We start from the raw sequence: 14520 nt of genomic DNA on the forward strand, positions 1-14520 counted from the left end.
AAGTAACTCATGTAATATCCGTTTCGCATATGACGACTGAAACATGCATGTACATAGCATTATTTTCGTAGTGTGAAACACTTTTGACATCTTACTGCATATTGCTTTCGTGTAGCCTTGATTCAGTCCATCTTTCCTCGCTTTATGCATCATCGAAAGGCTACTTGTCATAGGATATTTGCCATTAGCAACACGAGGAGCCTCTAGATTTATTGAGATGAACTGCTTATTCGCTTGGAGCATTTAAGTAAACCCCAGCTTTTGGTGGGGTTTGTGTTGCTTAGTTTTAAGTTTTCTATGTAATATCTTTTTTTTTCGATTGAAGCATGTTTAGTGTGCTCTCGATTTGTTCTTCCTTTACGACTATTTAAGTATATGTTTAAGAAATAAAACACATACAAATGTATGTTAAGAAAACTTCGACTAACGTAGACAATCGTCTTTTCTTTTAAGTTCTAGATACATTATGTTTTATAAGATAGGTTAAAGATAGAAATCTTATCTGCATACATTACTTAAAAATGTTATAAATTGGTACCATTAACACCAGAGCTAAGTAAACATCATTACTTGAATTATAACAACATATTTGAGAATTAATATATACATATCAATACTTCTTATTGTTCAGTTTATAGACAATGTTTCCATGAAAATTATGAAATCGATTCAAATAATAATCCACTCTATATTGTACGTCAATGTTTTGCATTCTATATTCACCTAGTTGCTATACAGATATACGATACATATGTTTATCGATTTACTGCTAACATGTTCAATGAGTATTTCTAAAATATCTTTATTCAGTAACATGACCAAATGTTTTAAGTCATATATAAACTCGAGATAAACAGTATGTTATTATGTCGCCTTGGGAGTTCCATACATTTTTAATTGACTGTTAGTATCTATATATCTATATTTAAAAGACATTAAGATTAACTACTTCGGTGTTTGGATATTTTCCAAAAGTTTGAACATGATCGTTTTGGAAATGGCGATATAATATCAAAATTTGGTAAGCATTAACTGAATGATAAAGAAGTTCCATATATGTTTTTATACACTTCGTTAAGTACATATTATCAAAGAGAAAGCTGAAAGATAAGTCGACACACATAGTTTGATATGTATAATCGATTGGTTTGTATTGGCAAATCAAGTGTTTCCAGTTTCGTTTTGAACACAATCATATGGCAATCTTTCATTAACATTTTTTTAACGAAAATAACATATGCATTTTGTCACAAATGATTACGTTAATGAAAAAGCTGTATTTGGTTGCATTGTGAAAGCTCTAATATTTAATTTTGTATGCAAATTACTGTAAATGTGTTGCGTATATATTTGCACTAAAAGAGGAAGTGCAAATGTAAAATGTTGAATCAATATATTGCTTGTATGTAAATTTATTTTTAATACGACAATTAAAAAGTCCATCTTGTTTATCAATAACAATACATTTATGGCATATTTAAAAACAAAATGGTTTGCAACTATATTTTGATATGGAATTTTTATGCCAAAAGGAATAGTATTCAACAATTACGTGTAAATAGATTATTACAGTACAAACATTGTCTAACATTGCTCAGTCTTTCCATCTTGATTTTGTATAGTGTTGTTTGTTTGTCTTTTGGTCGGTTTTTGTTATGGCGTTATCAGGATGTCATCGACTTATGAGTTTGAATATTCCTTTGTTATCTTCCGCCTCTGTATTACGGTGTTTGTTGGTGTTATATTCATATAACTTAAAAACAAAAAATGATCAGCACGCGCAAACAAATGCATATTCAATACAAACGTTTAAATAATTAAATAAAAATAACAAATCCCAGGGTAGCGAAAGGATGGATAGTAATTATGAAAGTGCAGGAAAAGTAAGGTATAACGGTTTCCAAACAATAAGGTGTAATGGGGTCCAAAATTCACATTTCTGTATGGAAATTGGCTCAAGGGTCGACCAATTTGAGCACCGTTTCAGCGTATTCTTATATCAAGCACATTAGTGTGTCATGATAAATTAAGTTTTTAATATACACTCATGTCATTCTGTATGTCGTCGTTTTTTTCTTTTTCAAAAAAATTTCATTATATATTTCTTATTATTTTTAAGATAAAAAGTTGTCAACATGTCTGAAAACGAAAACACTTGTGACCTTTGTTATGAGGATTTCGACAGAGACAACCACGAACCAAGGAAACTGCCATGCTGCCATACATACTGTTCACAATGTTTGGATAGAATGGTGTCACGAAATGCATCTATCACATGCCCAAATGATCGTACAATTCACACATTAGGAGGTCTTGGTGTTTTCGGTTTACCTCTAGATTCATCTAAACTCGCAGGTAGGCTAAGATTCGTTTTTATTATCGTGCCTGCAACCACTTCCAAAAATTAAATTTGGTAGATTTTTGCAAATGTAGTGTAATTTTGAACATAACGAGTTGAAGAAAACCCTTGGGCCAAAAGAGGAAAAAAAAGATAAACGTAAGTCAACATTCTACCTACTATAGTCGCTACATACTATGGCAAAACTTAAAACGTCCCAATTCTTAAAAATGTGCAAATAAATTTAACAGATCCACTCAAAAATCAGCCGTCAACAACATATTCTCCAAATAAAAAAACATTGAAATTTTACAATACATGTACCATGAATTTGCGGCAGGTTTAAACTTAGTATCTTCCCTTTCTTTAGTGGTAACGAGCATTTATTTTCTGCGGTTTTGTTCTTTTTCTACCTGTGTTTTATCATCTATTATCCAGAAATACAATGATTGACCGTCGTCCGTTGTCCGTTAGACGATTCATCATCATCAATATTGCAAGAATAATATGGGGAAGGGTGTCTATGATACTTCCTCATTTCGTTCCGATCAAATGAAGCACTTGACCGCCAGAGGCGATTCTTGATTCTGATTGGTCATTATTTTTAATTTCTTCTCCTCTGAAACTACAATGCCAAATATTTACAAACTTTAAAGGAATGATAGTAAGAAGACCTTCTTTAAATTTCCTCATTTTTGCTGATTGGGTTGCATACACGACAGCCTCAGTGGCACATATGTTTCCATTAAAGCCTTTGGGAAATCATATGTTTTTCACCTGGTCTGAAACCAAATGGCGAATATTAACCAAACTTTGCAGGAATAATGTATGGCGGGTATCGATAAGAAAATACATATTTTATTCTGATTGGATCAAAAACGTAGCTGCCAGAGGCAATTCTCGATTTCAAATGTCTTCCCTTTTTAAACTACAATTGCAAATCTATTCAAACTTTATAGAAATAATGATCAGGAGACTATCCATAAAACTTCTGTTTCGTGATGATTGGAGACATACCTTGTGGCAACTTAATGTTGATATCAGTGTTTGTTAAAACGATTGGCACCTCACATGTACTCTGATATACACTTGATATATGACACAACAAACTCACCGGCAGTTCCAGTTCCGATCCGCATACTTTTCTATACTTGTCTGTACAATATATGGTTATCATTCATTCAATACTCAGTATTATTTATTCATTTGATAATTAGGTATGAATCATATCATACCATTGAATCTAAGTTTTATTTGCTTTATTTATATTGTAGACATTGATAAAAGAGAAGTAACATCTCCTGTAGGAAGTATAAACTTCAGCAGCGACTTTGTAGATCCGTCTAGACCGACCACAGCATGGTCATATAGACACGCACAAAATCATGTCAATAAAAGTCCCACACCAGCTCTATCTCACCGTGAACGATACAATATACCACAATCAACTGGCAACAATAATCACACGATGCCGTATCCCAATATGTCGTATAATTACAATACACAATTTCATGGTTTGTCACAAATTCCTATATATGGTCAGCATATAACACCAAGTGGGTGGCAGTCTCCAAATCAGTGGAGTTATCATTTCAATAATACCAGCCAGTTTCATCAGCCAATGATGACGACCTCTACAACTGTTACACAAGCTGGGAACAGTGAACAAAACATCATAGTATGTTCTCCTGATGGACAAATAGTAATAAGTCAGGGTGGAAATAACCAGTTGGTTAATTTTGTTCATTTCTAAATAAAAATCAGAATAAAGCAAATATGTGAACAATTCTTTCATACATAAATAGTCGATTTTTTAAAAATCTATGTATATAATGTATCTTATTTTATGTTTGTTTATTTGATTAACATTGGTTTTATATTTACGGTCGCTCATTTTAGATTAAAACGTTAATTATTCTTTTTTATTCGTTATATTCGGACATACCTTTTCCGTCAAATATTTGTTGTGTCAGTTGTATAAAAAACGCATGTATTGTTGTTTCTGTCTACAAAACCTTTGCATGGTGAGATTGAAGCTCAGCTATCTAGCTAGGAATGTTAGTTGAAAATTACACATAATATTTGTCTACATTTTTTAACTGCATATAACATTGTATTTAGCACAAACAGATTTAGAACTTATTCAGTCTCCTGAGTAATTATAATGTTATACAAGATCGCAACATGAAATAATTAACACTACTATATTGTGTTGAGACCAAAAAGTAAACCATTTCAGTTTGGATTCCAAGGGTGAGAGTCCAGTGTCAAATCATTACGACAAAGCTAGAAAGAGACGATGAACAAAAATGAAACACCTCCACTATAAGTAAGGATAATAGTAAGAGTACTAAAGGTCACCATCTATCATGAAAATACAAGTCAAGAGCAAAGGTGAATGTTTACTTAATGTACTAAATATCATGCTTTATTAATAAGCTATATAAGTAAGTCTATAATTTTTCATTTTTCCCATTTACTAACTAAAAACTAATGCGACCAATGATGGTAAAACATCTGTTAGTCCGTTGATGATATTCAACATAGAATGAAACAAAACACTTTTTGATTTAATCGATCAGAGTAACGGAAAGTTTTATCATGTCTTTACTTACTTAAGAAAAGTACCTTGCAAATTTCGTTTAAAACTTCTCACTGGTATATTTGTACATTGTTTGTGGACTAGAAACAACAAATCTAAAATGAATTGGAATTAAGAACCTGAACAAATCTCAAAACGATTTGAAAATCGTACAGTTAGAGAAAAATCGTCACAAATAAAGATGTTCAAAACACTACTAACAATCAGGAAACCTGAAAAATTGAAGTGTGTTAGTTGTAATTTTGCAACATACATATATTAAACGAGATACCCTTCGGCTGTTGTCTGCTCTATGGTCGGGTTGTTGTCTCTTTGACACATTCCCCATTTCCATTCTCAATTTTAATGAACATGTTTATTCCCAATATGTTTTGATATTTTATACTGAGTCACAACAAATGTTATCAAGTGAACAGTGATGACAACAAATATATATCCATCAAAATTAGTTAAACAAAACTGATTAGTTAGAAAACCAAACATCGGCCTAAGTTTCATTCGTAGCGCCCTCAAGTTAAAAAATTTTTGAACGCAAAATCGGTTAGGAAGATAAATACAAATAAATAATGGCGACAGTAGTTTATCGATGTTCAAATCTCGTAAATCGATTAGGAAGAGATAAATGAAGGTAACAAAGATATATTGAAGGAATTACAAGAACAACAAAAGCAGTGATACCGTATGGTTTGATAAGGTAAGCGTCTTCTTCTTTGCAAGCATCATCCGAATTAACACTCACTAAAAATGTCACAAACAGGGATATGACACAATCGGTAAAATCACAGATCTATACTGTTACCTAAAGATCTAAGACTGTGAAAACATGTCGCTAGAGAGTTGAGAATTCAAAACGGAAAGACCTTTATAAAATGGCTAAATCAAAACCTCAAACACATCTAACGAATGGAAAACAACTGTCATATTCCTGACTTGGTACAGGCATTTCTCTATATAGAAAATGGTGGATTAAACTTGGTTTTATAGCTAGCTAAACCTCTCACTTGTATGACAGTCGCATAGAATTCCATTATATTGACAACAATGTGTGAGCAAAACAAACAGACATAATAGGTAAAAACGTCAAAATTGGGATACAGCAGTCAACATTGTAATATAATCCTAATCACTATAAAACAAATAACTGTTTCAACAAAGAAATACGAAATGCATATAGACAAAGAACATAAGCAAATATGAAAGACAAGAACTCAAAATTGAGTATAGCACAATGGCGGGATGTATAAGTACCGATCCACGTCATAGGTAGATAATCAAAAATGGATAAACAGTAAAGGTTATAAATATACAAGGACAAAAAAGGGAACTTCAACACGTAATTAAAATGATAAACAACGTCAGTATTTAGAATCTATACTTCACGACCACCAAGAACACACCTGTTAATGAAGTCCGTATAGTTTGAACATGCACGGGCAAAGCGTATTAAATGAGATACAAACGCCATACGATGGAGAAGGGGTATGTTACTGCAGAAAAATGGGAAGTTGACAATTGGAAAGTTGCAATTATTACGTTTGTCATAGATTCTAGTTTGAAGTCGACCATCTGTGTCAACACCGATATATATAAATATATTAATATTGTTTCCCTACATAACGTCCGTAGTAGTTAAAGTTGATCACAATGTTGTAGTCCAGTTTTTCTTTCCGCTTTCATGATTTATCGTCCAATACGAAATGGATGTCATCTGATTTGTCAGAGTTGGTAGGTTCGTGTTGCTCATTACTCTTCATGGTCTTTCTAGTTCTAGTTGTCCCCTCTGTACTTTTCTTCTAATGAAATATTCAAATCTATAATATATGTTTATAGTCTCATAAGATAATCTAAATAATCAAAATAATTATGGGTATGTTTTACTTTTTGTGTACTTAATAAAAAAATATTTTACAACAAGAAATAAGAAAAACAGTAACTCTAAGTAGCATTGCATGCTTTTAAAAAAATACATGTTTATACCAAACCAAATACATCTAAGATTTTCTTCAACAAGAAGGTATAAGAGACTTCTAACCTCAAAGATGTAAAATCAAAACTATATGATTGCTTTTGTTTATCGTCCCAGTACACATATATATTTCTGGGCCTGTTTTCACCAGGGATCTTTTCATCGTAAACAATGAATAACTTGTGAAGTGTTTTGTGAATTTGTTGTTTTTCATCGCCTATCGTTGTTTTTTTTTCGCCATTGCGTTGTCAGATTCTCTCGACTTATTAGTTTTAAATGTCTCCTTTGCATCTCTTGCCTCGTTTTCAGAGAATGTTAGCCAGGTTCCAAAAATGTCGAAATAGGTTGAGTTAGGAAGTATGACGGGAACCAAATAAACCAAAACTGAACACCTGATCTGAATGGATCCAGCCTATTCCGTCATGCATTCAAGACGTCTAAAGATTGTGACTTGTTCCTTTATTCATATGAGGCTGACTTCATATAGGAACTTCTTAGTAAGAAAGAAGAAATTAGCAGTATCCTTTAACTTTACTTTCCACTATATAGATGATGTTCTTTCACTAAATAATTCAAAATTTGGTGACTATGTTGAACGCAACTATCCGATCGTAGATAAAAGGATACAACAGGTACAGTTAAGCCTGCCTCATATCTTGACTTACATCTAGACATTGACAATAAGGGTCGGTTGAAAACATAACTTTACGACAAAAGAGATGATTTCAGCTTCCCGATTGTGAAATTTCCATTTCTATATACCAACATTCCAGCAGCGCCTGCATACGGTGTATATATTTCCTAGTTGATACGATATTCCAGGGATTGTGTTTACTATCATGATTTCCTTGATAGAGGGTTGCTGCTCAAAAGGAAGCTATTAAACCAAGAGTTCCAAGTGGTGACGTTGAAATCATCCTTTCGTAAATTTTACGGACGCCATCACGAGTTGGTTGACCGTTATGGAATATCTGTTTCACAGATGACGACGGATATGTTTCAATTGTCGTTACTACAATCTCGTCCCCTTTTCCCCGAATGTGACCTACCGAATTAGACATATCACCGGGTTTGTACTCACATGAGCAACACGACAGGTGCCACATGTGGAGCAGGATCTCCTTACCCTTTCGGAGCACCTGAGATTACCTCCATTTTTTGGTGGGGTCTTACTGTATTCCTTTCACGTAGTGTTGTCATTTTAGCTTTATTTTTAACATTGCCATATAAGCGGGAGGTTTGGCTAGCCATAAAACCAGGTTCAACCCCATATTTTGTTAAAAGGTCCTGTACTAAGTCAGGAATATGGCAGTTGTTATCACACAGTCCGTTTCTATGTATGTTGGCGTTTGCTTTTGTTGTAGTTCAGTGTTTCTGTTGTTCCGTTGTTTTCCTCTTGTAGTTGATGTGTTTCCCTCGGTTTTAGTTTGTTACCCGGATTTGTTTTTGCTTAATTGAAGTATGACTATTGGACAGCTGTATACTACTGTTGCCTTTGTTTACAACAAAAAATAAAATATCATGACAATGCTGGACTTTTTAATTGACATCCTATACCAGTTGACTTATTTGTCCTCTAATGATGCAGAATTCATACAAAACCTTTCAAAGGCATCCTGTCAAATATTTCAATTTCAGTTTTAGATATACTGATATCCTATCACTCGATAGTCCTCATTTCAAGGAGGGCTTGCATCTCATATTTTCGAGTGATTTTGATATCAAGGACTACCGAAAAATGCTTTATATATTGATCATTTTCTCGAAATTGGCACAGATGGGCGATTTTTAACTAGAATTTTTGACCAATGTGAAGATTTCAGCTTTCCAATTGTCAACTTTGGATTTCTAAGCACCAACATCATATAACGTCATATAAGCTGATGCATGTTTACATTATATGGACCTCATAACCAGGGGTGTGTTCCTGATATCAAAACGGATCCAAAATAGTTATGAGAACTACTGAAGTTTTATGGTCACAATTACGGTCGCAGGTCTTCAGATACCAGAAAATAGTCACATTTTTGACTAAGTGCAGTCTTGCTTTGTGGTTGATGTATGCAGTATGTGAACGACTGAAATCAATACTTCATACGTTTTACGGTCACCATGTCGAATTGGTTGACCGATACAATGTTGATATGTCTCAACTCACTTGCGACCTGATCACACAATAGTCCTCTGGTTTGTAAATTAACTTTAAAGTAACTGATTGTGTCTTATTCCCTTATGTGACAGTTTTACTGAGTGTAGTTTCGCATGGATTGTGATGGATGCATAGCAGGAGAATCTTTCCTTTTAAGCTCCATAACGACCCATGAAACATCACTTACCTATGTGATGTACTTTTCTTAATTGGTTCGAAATATGTGTCTTTGTAGTGAAATTTCGGATTTAAAAAAAATGTTATATTATCATAACTAAAACCACTTTTACAACAGGGATATAGATTTCATATATTGGTCAAAACTTATATATAATTTTATCGCAAATTTAAAATTTATGGATTTATTGTGGTAGTATGATTCAGTCCGCAGGAATTAAAGGATAGTTTTAATAAGAAATCGTTTAACGATTCAGTTATGTTGAAACACTCACATGAGACTCCAGGAGATAAAAAGACCAAATATCATTATCATATCAATGCACATTTTCAAGATTATAGCCAAAATGCAAAAAGGATGATAACTCCAATTAGGGGTATAAATGATTTGTTTGACTTTTGTAGATCTCGTTATGCGTGTCATTTTTACTGTAAAGGTTTCTCTTTTTAAGATAAAAGCTGAAATTGAAAGAAATGGGTAAACATAGTCAATAAAGAGCAATAACTCATAAGAAGAGTCATTTAACATTTCAGTGCTGTTGATCTATTTGTTAAATCTGTCTTTGCTGGTCATCTTTGTTTGTCAAAATTTCTCTCTATTTTAGATGATTTTTCAAAATAATAGACAACAAAATGAACTTACTTTACTAGAATTTTTGCTGTCTACAGTGTCTTTCTATCTACAATAGGTTTTGCTTAAGCGACAGAAATGGATGAAAATCCTTATTTAATTGTCATGTCTATTTCAACAATTTACACTTTTTGTAGATCTTGACTTGCTGATCATTAAAATAGCTTACATTTCTCTATGTCTTCTCAACTTTTCAAAATGTAAGATAAAAATGGAAACCATCTGTAACAATAGTCATTTCGCTAGGGAAATCATTTACCATGCATTTCACTCATATTTATCTTTTCGTAGATCTGGTCTTGCTGATTATCATAAAATGATTGCTGATCAAAATTTTCCTTTGTCTCTTATGATTTTCAAGATAAAAATAAAAAAAAACTAAAGGTTCCAAAGAGACTAAATTGTTCATTTGTTAAAAAATATACGACATATTGATATTAACATAAAAATCAGGACCAATAAATATAACCATATTTATCAATTATTATAGAGATCTTGTAATGCTGATCACTGCTCTTCAAAGTGTACGTCTATTAATAAACGTTTTTAAAATAGGAAGGAAGCAAAAATACTAACATTTCTCAAACATTTATGGCAATTAATCCCGAGGGAAATCGATTAATGGTTTCACGTTGTTTAGAAACTGGAACTGATGATAATGTGTGTCTTTAACATTTTCGGATTAACTATAAGTATTCATTAAAGAAGTCAAAAACGTTAAATAGTTATCAAAGGTACCAGGCTTATAATTTGATACGCCAGACGCGCGTTTCGTCTACATAAGACTCGTCAGTGACGAGTCAGATCGAAATAATTAGAAAGCCAAACAAGTATAAAGTAAAATTGTTTTTAAGAGCAATATCACCAATATAGGCTAATTTACCATTTCAGTAAAATTGGCATTTCTGTAGATCTATTAAGGCTGATAATTTTCCAATGTACAGTTTCTTTCTTTCTATAACAGTTTTGAGAAATATAAAAGTTCATTACTTATGGATCTTGACATGTTAAACAGTTTTGTTCTTATGGTATAGAACCACTAATTCAGGCCCGGTCGGAAAGAACATACAAGAAAGTAGTACATATTTTAAACAAAATAGTTCCTACGCATAGCAGTATCTTTGTTAATAGTGGGAATATTTGGGTAGTTTTAGTATCAAATGAAAGCTTGGGGACTTGAGATCACTGTAGAACCCTTGTTGAAAGTTTTATTTGAATAATAAAGAAGTATATGAAATTTTAATAGGTGGGCTCATTTGGCCTGTTGTTCAGATCAGAAGTTCCTGTTTTTGTACTATCAAACTTCAGCAAAAGTCAGCATAAGGTACAGTTTTGACATGAAGTAACTGCCACTTTATTTGAACTTAAGACAAAGTAGCCATTTATGCTTGAAATTGCAGAATTTAACATAGAAAGCAATGGGGCTATGAATTAGTGGTTTCATACCTATTACTGACAGGCATGTGAAATTCAATTTTTAGAAATCATACCCTTTACAGTGAAAATTGGTCACATTTGTTGTCAGAAATCATGATACATTATTTTTTTTATGTAACAATTATGTTAGTGTCAAATTCCAGCCCTCAAATTGCTACAATAAGGTATTTTAGCCTTTTTGGTCATTTAGCATGCACACAGTTAAGATTTTACCTGAAATTTAATTTTTTGGATTATCTAACACTGAAACCAATGAAACTTGTATATTATGACTAGTTTATAGTATAAATATTGTTTTTAGTCAAATTATCTAGTGAGTGTTCATGTTTTATTGTGTTTCTTGGTGAATTATTTATTTCAAGGAAAATTGGTGTATACTTATATAGAAATTCCAAAATCTCACTTGAAATGCATTTTATAACCATTTTACAAGTTGTCTAGCTTGGAGATACATACATTTCTCTTGTTGATCCATGTTTATACATAAAAGTATGGTTTGTTTACCAAATCACTCTCCTTTTCCAACATGTAGAAAAAAGGGGGGACAAAATTATCAATTATATTTTATGTTTGGACCACTGTATTTATATTCAAGGAAGAATCTCTGATAAAAATAAGACATATAGGTAAGAACACTGTTATTTGAGTACTAGTAGATATTAACAAATCAGAACTGGTAAAAATTGAAAAAAGTGTCATATCTGTCACTATTAGTATCCATATGTAGTTTTCTTTGTTTAACACATATGTTACTACCAGTCGAATTTGAGCTTGAATTCAGTGATATAGTGTTTTGACAAAAGCTTTATGTATTTTTCTATGCTAGAAATAGATCATAGAAGGAAATTAAGTCAGGCAGAAGTCAATATTACACGTTTGGTGCTGTTATAGGTATAGAACCACTAATTCAGGCCCGGTCGGAAAGAACATACAAGAAAGTAGTACATATTTTAAACAAAATAGTTCCTACGCATAGCTGTATCTTTGTCAATAGTGGGAATATTTGGGTAGTTTTAGTATCAAATGAAAGCTTGGGGACTTGGGATCACTGTAGAACCCTTGTTGAAAGTTTTATTTGAATAATAAAGAAGTATATGAAATTTTAATAGGAGGGCTCATTTGGCCTGTTGTTCAGATCAGAAGTTCCTGTTTTTGTACTATCAAACTTCCGGGAACCAGTACGCTCTAATATGCAATTAAAGGTATGTTGATTTTTTCAGCACAAGTCAGCATTAGGTACAGTTTTTACATGAAATAACTGCAACTTTATTTGAACTTAAGACAAAGTAGCCATTTATGCTTGAAATTGCAGAATTTAACATAGAAAGCAATGGGGCTATGAATTAGTGGTTTTATACCTTATCTATTATGGTTTGATAATTAACTACATTTTACCCATATGTTATAATTTTAACCGTATCAGCCATGTTTTTAATGGTGCGGAATAAAATTAACAGACTTTGATATACATACCCTAAGGATCAATCATGTGAAGTTTTATTAAAAAGTATACGGACGATGGATGACGGACGTCAGATACATGAAGATGAACGCAAAGTGATCGCAAGATTCCCTATTGACCTTGAGTCACATGAGATAAAAAGACCTGGAATTACTGATCATTAAAGTTTCTTCTGTTTACAATTTCTCTCTATCTACTATGGTATTTGCTAAAATAAAATAGGTAAGATTGTCAATAAAGGGCAATAACTCCTATAAATTTTCGGACGATTTTTGTCGCTTTTTTGTTGAAACTACAAAGATACCAGGACTAAGAACTTATCTAGCTGGTTCCTTCAATCTATAACCGTTTTCATTATAGTAGCCAAAAGTGCAGAAATGTGTAAAAGAACGATTTGAACTATTTTTCTTGTCTTGCTGGTCGGTTTTGCTGCTTATAGTCTCTCTCTCTCTCTCTCTCTCTCTCTCTCTCTCTCTCTCTCTCTCTCCACGTATATAAGATAAGATGCAAAAAAATCCTGAATTATTCACCTAAATTTAACTTTTAAAGCCCATAAAAACAGATGTAAACAATTCAAATATACCAACTTAGGCATTTTTCCCTTCTCTTATAAAGAGTTCCATATTTTTTGTTTAAAAAGGCATTAGCTACGAGATATACAAATAATTGAAATATGATTTTTTTTCGATCATTAATCAAAGTTATAAAGTGAAATAATAATTCGCTTTTAGCAGCCAATTTAGTTCAATTTTGTCAAAATAAGCTAATAAATATCGCTGATGAATTATTCACTTGCAAGTGAATAATTCGACCTCATTGAATCCGTATTCATGTGACCTTCAATTTTACCCCTTAGCTGGACATGGATGGGTTACGCATGTATTCAGTTATTAAAAAGAAAAGAATGTCAACATTGAAAGTGAAACAAGGATGAACGGTTTGGTTGACTGATTCGATCTGAGGATTCGATCCTCAAAAATCATTCTTATACAGGTAAAAACGATGATAAACGTACTTTTTAACCTACAATATGAAATCAAACAGACCTATAAAAATCCCAATGCACGTGGTCATTATCTTTTTATATTCATATTTATGTTTGTATCGGGTTATATGACCGTCGGCTGTCTTCGGAGGTCATCATGATGGTTGTTTAAATGACGTCTAGACAAAAATACACACGAAATATTGATACATATTATCGAGTTCATGCATTGTTAATTGTTTATTTTATACTTTTTGTAATTTGGAAATACATTTTAGTATGTTATAACTCAAATATGAGAACTTGAGTCAAATCAGTGAAAATGATTTTGACAGCTAATGCCCCTTTAATTTCAACTAGATAGAGCCTGTTCATACTTCTTATATTTAGCTCGAAATAACAAAACATTCAAATTATCTTCATTTTGAGATATTGTCATTAATATTAAGAAAAAGTTATATCAAAAAAATTATTTTGCTACAAAATTATTTCACAAAGATGTTTTCGATGTGTGTTAAATATCTTTAGGGTAATTTTGACATGTTTATAAAGTAATAGTGACATAACAAGTGACCTTTCTGAACTAAAGTGTCCAGATTATATTAACCTGTTTATCTAACATTAAAATCAACAAAATTTTGTAAGATATTTTTGTTATTTCAGGGGCCAAATACTGCTTCTTATAATACCTCTTCCTTTAGAGAAATTTTCCTTCAAATATTTCTTGACCTTGAAAGGATTATTCATAAAGGCTATACTAGTACTATATTTGT

The 14520-nt window shown here is 32.3% G+C and overlaps 1 long non-coding RNA gene across 1 annotated transcript; it reads left to right on the top strand.

The window, feature by feature from the left end:
- Positions 1-900: 900 nt before the first annotated feature.
- LOC127736964 (uncharacterized) lies at positions 901-4255 on the top strand. Its single transcript, XR_007999249.1, has 3 exons — positions 901-1021; positions 2120-2355; positions 3613-4255. It is a non-coding gene; the product is annotated as an uncharacterized LOC127736964 (long non-coding RNA).
- The last annotated feature ends 10265 nt before the right edge of the window (positions 4256-14520 follow it).

Source organism: Mytilus californianus, unplaced genomic scaffold, assembly GCF_021869535.1.
Source record: "Mytilus californianus isolate M0D057914Y unplaced genomic scaffold, xbMytCali1.0.p SCAF_4, whole genome shotgun sequence".
In the NCBI taxonomy this organism is placed as follows: domain Eukaryota; kingdom Metazoa; phylum Mollusca; class Bivalvia; order Mytilida; family Mytilidae; genus Mytilus; species Mytilus californianus.